Genomic DNA, 5,948 nt, shown 5'->3' on the forward strand with positions numbered 1-5,948 from the left:
GTGTATGACAGGTAGATAAGGAGAAACTTCAGCTTCTTTTGACAGTAAACCCATGAGGACCTTTCTTAGACTAAGGAGGGAAGCAAGAGGTAAAGAAATTGCTGGAGAAGAGGAATTGGAAGCGGATCTGGATGTTGCTTTGGAGGAAGAGGTTCAAAACCATGTTGGAGAAGGTGCAGGTAATCATGCTGGACAGGAGAGAAGAGTGCTAGGCTCTTACATTAATCCCAATCCTGGGAATTGTGGGAGCAGCATCCTAAAATCAACCATCCATGCCAACAATTTGAGTTAAAGCCTCAACTCATAACCCTTGTTCAAAACAATTGCTCATTTGGAGGAAGTGCCCAGGAAGACTCCAACCAACATCTAACCACATTCTTGAGAATTTGAAATACTGTAAAGTTCAATGGTGTTCATCCTGACACCTACAGATTGCTTTTGTTCCCCTTCTCTCTAAGGGATAAAGCATCTAATTGGCTAGAATCCTTTTCTAAAGAGAGTTTGACAACTTGAGAAGATGTGGTGAACAAATTCTTGGCAAGATTCTACCCTCCTTAAAGAGTTAACAGATTAAGGTCTGAGGTACAAACATTCAGGCAACAAGATGGTGAAACTCTCTATGAAGCATGGGAGAGATACAAGGAGCTGACAAGGAAGTGCCCTCCTGACATGTTCAATGAATGGGTACATCTACACATCTTCTATGAAGGTTTTTCACAAGAATCAAAGAAAGCCTTAGACCACTCTTCAGGAGGATCTCTCAACAAGAAGAAGACAATTGAAGAGGCTATAGATGTCATAGAAATAGTGGCCAATAATGAATACTTCTATGCCTCTAATAGAAGCACCAATAGATGAGTGATGGAGCTGAACCACATGGATACAATACTAGCTCAAAACAAGATGATCACTAATCAATTGGCAGACCTCACCAAGCAGATGGAGAAGAATCAAGCTGCAGCAATTCATACTCAGCCACAAGCCCAAGAAGAGTTGAATGTAGAGGAAGGAGGTGTGATAAACCACTATTTTATGGTTTATCTTGTGCAAATTGAGTGGATTTTATCAATCTTTCATACACTTATTCATATGATTTGCATGAGTTTACGTTTTCCTTCCTGATTTTGTGCTATGATTGAAAACATGCTTCTTTGGACTTGTATTTGTTAATATTGACCCTCTCTTATTACCATTCGATGCCTTAATATGTGTGTTAAGTAATTTCAGAGTTTATAGGGCAGGAATGGCTTGGAGGATGGAAAGGAAGCGTGCAAAAGTGGAAAGGATACAAGAAGTTGAAGGAACTGCAAAGTTGTCTAGCCTGACCTCTTCGCACTAAAACAGTCATAACTTGAGCTACAAAGGTCCAAACGATGCGGTTTTAGTTGTGTTGGAAAGCTAAGGTCCGGGGCTTCGATTTGATATATAATATGCTATAGTTGCCCGGACGCTAGGTGACGCGAACGCGTGCTCCACGCGGACGCATCGCAGTGCCGAAAATCAACGTGGCAGATTTCTTCTCCAGCGATTTCTGGGCTGTTTTCGACCCAGTTTGCAGCCCAGAAAACACAAATTAAAGGCTATAAAGTGGGGGAATCCATTCATTCATAATCATCAGCTCATAATTCATAATTTTTAGTTTTAGATGTAGTTTTTAGAGAAAGGTTCTCTCCTCTCTCTTAGGATTTAGTTTTAGGATTTAGGATTATTTCTTCTTCATCACAGGTTCAATGTTCCTTTAATTTATTTTTCTACTTTTATTTTATTACTTTAATTGATATTTATCTTTTCAATTTAGCTTATAAACCTTTCCATGTTATATTTGAATTTATGTTTAAACGTAGTTTGATGTCTTTCAGATTTATGATTGCTTTATTCCATTTATGATGTCTTCAATTTAATTTAGAATTTTCTCTTTTGGCTTTGGTTAAATAATTGGTGACGCTTGAGTTATCAAACTCGAGTTGTTGACTAAAAATTAGAATTCTTCAAGAATTAATTCGAGTTCCAATAACTCTAGCCTTTCCCAAGGAAAGACTAGGACTTGAGGATTCAAATTAATTCATCCACTTAACTTACCTTCATAGTTAGAGGTTAACAAAGTGGGAGAAAAATTCAATTCTCATCACAATTGATAAGGATAACTAGGATAGGACTTCCAGTTCTTATACCTTGTCAAGAGTTTTATTATTTATTTAAATTAATTCCTTACAATTTACTTTCTTGCCATTTACTATTCTTGCTTTTTATCTTATACATTAAAAACCCAAAATTCTACCTTTTTTCATAGCTAATAATAAGTCATACTTCCCTGCAATTCCTTGAGAAGACGACCCGAGGTTTAAATACTCGGTTATCAATTTTATTGGGTTTGCTTAAGTGACAAACAAAACTTTTGTAAGAAAGGAATTCTTGTCGGTCTAGAAGCTATACTTACTACGCGAATTTATTGTGAAAATTCTAGATCGCGCGAGAGTTTCGCTCTTTCAAAATGGTGCCGTTGCCGGGGAATTGCAAACGTGTGCCTTATTATTGGTTATTGTAAATATTTGTTTTTTTCTTGTTTATTTGTTTTTATTTTTGTTTTTATTTTTACTTTTTCATAAATTAAGAGGTTATTGGTTTTTATTTAGTTATTAAAAATTTTTCAAAAATTTGTTCTTCGTGTTCATCTTGATCTTCAAGTTATTCTTAGTTGTTTTCTTCGTTTTGATCTAAAAATTTTAAGTTTGGTGTCATTTTATTGTTTTTCTCTTTCCTCATTAAATTCAAAAATTCAAAATTTAAAACTCACAATTTCAAATTTCAAATTTCAATTTCCAAAATTCAAATTAAAAAAAATATATATATATATATATATATATATATATATATATATAATACAAAAAAAAAGAGAGAGACAAAAAGAAAAGAAAAATAGCAAATAAAGAAAAAGGGGACAAAATGCCCGAAAGTAAGTGGTGAAAGCAATGCATATGTACTGTACTTAAAATTAGAATGCATGAATATGTGGAAAACATGGTTAATGGATAGTTAGATGTGGTATTATGATTACATGGATTGTCTAAAGTTAGGTGAAAATTTTAAGTCAATCAAGGATTCAGATTTTAGTCCACTTGGCCAAATACAATCCTACCTTGACGCTAACCCCATTACAACCCTTAAAAGACCTCTTGATATGTGTATCTGTGCATTAAATTTATGTTGATTGTTAGATGAAGAGCAAGCCTTAGAAAGCAAGGTTAGTAGAGAATTGAGAGAATCGAACCTAAAATACTTGAGTGATTAGAGTGCATACACTCCCAGTGAGGGTTCGATGCTCGATTCTTTGTTCCCGGCTTTCATGAGCTATTTTCTTCTACAAGCCTAAATTGTACTTCATTTTTATGATTTGAATTAGTGAAATCCAGTTCATATTTATTCTTGGAGAATTTATTTACTTTTAAACGAAGTAGAAAAAAAGCATTCTGCATTTAGTTGCATTCATAGGTTACATTTCATACATTCTACCATTCCCCTTCACCCCTTTATAGTTTCTCTTGAACTTAGCATGAGGACATGCTAATGTTTAAGTGTGGGGAGGTTGATAAACCACTATTTTATGGTTTATCTTGTGTTCAATTGAGTGAATTTTATCAATCTTTCATACACTTATTCATATGATTTGCATGAGTTTACGTTTTCCTTCCTGATTTTGTGCTATGATTGAAAACATGCTTCTTTGGACTTGTATTTGCTAATATTAACCCTCTCTTATTACCATTCGATGCCTTGATATGTGTGTAAGTGTGTTAAGTAATTTCAGAGTTTATAGGGCAGGAATGGCTTAGAGGATGGAAAGGAAGCGTGCAAAAGTGGAAGGGATACAAGAAGTTGAAGGAACTCCAAAGCTGTCCAGCCTGACCTCTTCGCACTAAAACAGTCATAACTTGAGCTATAGAGGTCCAAACGACGCGGTTCTAGTTGTGTTGAAAAGCTAATGTCCGGAGCTTCGATTTGATATATAATATGCTATAGTTGCCCTGATGCTAGGCGACGTGAACGTGTGCTTCACACGGACGCATCGTAGTACCGAAAATCAGCGTGGCAGATTTCTTCTCTAGCGATTTCTGGGCTGTTTTCGACCCAGTTTGTGGCCCAGAAAATACAGATTAAAGTCTATAAAGTGAGAAAATCCATTCATTCATAATCATCAGCTCATAATTCATAATTTTTAGTTTTAGATGTAGTTTTTAGAGAGAGAGGTTCTCTCCTCTCTCTTAAGATTTAGTTTTAGGATTTAGGATTATTTCTTCTTCATCACAGGTTCAATGTTCCTTTAATTTATTTTTCTACTTTATTTTATTACTTTAATTAATATTTATGTTTTCAATTTAGCTTATAAACCTTTCCATGTTAGATTTGAATTTATGTTTAAACGTAGTTTGATGTGTTTCAGATTTATGATTGCTTTATTCCATTTATGATGTCTTCAATTTAATTTAGAATTTTCCTTTTAGCTTTGGTTAAATAATTGGTGACGCTTGAGTTATCAAACTCGAGGTGTTGACTGAAAATTGAAATTCTTCAAGAATTAATTCAAGTTCCAATAACTCTAGCCTTTCCCAAGGAAAGACTAGGACTTGAGGATTTAAATTAAGTCATCCACTTAACTTACCTTCATAGTTAGAGGTTAACAAAGTGAGAGAAAAATCCAATTCTCATCACAATTGATAAGGATAACTAGGATAGGACTTCCAGTTCTTATATCTTGCCAAGAGTTTTATTATTTATTTAAATTAATTCCTTACAATTTACTTTCTTGCCATTTACTATTCTTGCTTTTTATCTTATACATTAAAAACCCAAAATTTTACCTTTTTCATAGCTAATAATAAGTCATACTTCCCTGCAATTCTTGAGAAGACGACCCGAGGTTTAAATACTCGGTTATCAATTTTATTGGGTTTGCTTAAGTGACAATCAAAACTTTTGTAAGAAAGGAATTCTTGTCGGTCTAGAAGCTATACTTACAACACAAATTTATTGTGAAAATTCTAGATCGCGCGAGAGTTTCGCTCTTTCAAGGTGACAGGGAGCAAGTCAATTATGTTGGAAACTCATCAAGACAAGCCTATGATCCATACTCCAAGACCTATAATCCTGGTTGGAAGAACCACCCAAACTTTGGGTGGGAAAACCAACAAAACCAGAGCCAAGATCATAGACCTCACAGCTCTTACCATTACAACAACCCCACATACCATATCAGGCCACACAAAACACTTCTTCCCAGCCACCATATCAAACCCAAAATAACCATTCTCAACCCCCCAATTCTAATCCACCATCATCATCTGAGGATAGACTCTCCCGAATTGAGGCTATGCTTGGAGAAATTTGCGGGGAGTCTTAAGACATGCGAGCTTTCAAGGAGAAAGTGAGATCCAATATGCAAAACCAGGATGCTGTCATCCAGAAACTTGAAGCACAGATTGGATACTTATCCAAGCAAGTCCCTAACCACAGTGCCACCAGGGCAAGCCTAAAGGAGGAATGCAAGGCCATCACACTCAGGAGTAGAAAGGAACTGAAGGAGGCCTCAAAGGAAACACAAGAGAAGAAGGCTAATGAAAACTCAAGAGATGAGGAAGAAGCACAAACACATGATCTCAACTCACCTAAAGACAAAGAAGTCCTGAGACTATATGTTCCAAGAGCTCCTTACCCTCAACGACTAAAGAAGAATGAAAAGGATAACCAATTATCCAGATTCTTGGAGATTTTCAAGAGACTACAGATCAATATTTCCTTTGCTATAGCACTAGAGCAAATGCCACTCTATGCTAAGTTTTTGAAGGAGTTAATGACCAAGAAGTGAAATTGGAAAAATGATGAAACCGTGGTGTTAATAGAGGAATGTAGTGCTATCATCCAACACAAACTATCTCAGAAATTGAAGGACCGTG

At 35.5% G+C, this 5,948-nt stretch overlaps 1 non-coding gene across 1 annotated transcript; it reads right to left on the reverse strand.

Moving 5' to 3' along the window:
• Positions 1–567: 567 nt before the first annotated feature.
• On the reverse strand, positions 568–671 carry LOC112731684 (small nucleolar RNA R71). The gene has a single exon (XR_003167452.1). It is a non-coding gene; the product is annotated as a small nucleolar RNA R71 (small nucleolar RNA).
• Positions 672–5,948: the final 5,277 nt, after the last annotated feature.

Source organism: Arachis hypogaea, chromosome 12 (assembly GCF_003086295.3).
Source record: "Arachis hypogaea cultivar Tifrunner chromosome 12, arahy.Tifrunner.gnm2.J5K5, whole genome shotgun sequence".
Classification (NCBI taxonomy): domain Eukaryota; kingdom Viridiplantae; phylum Streptophyta; class Magnoliopsida; order Fabales; family Fabaceae; genus Arachis; species Arachis hypogaea.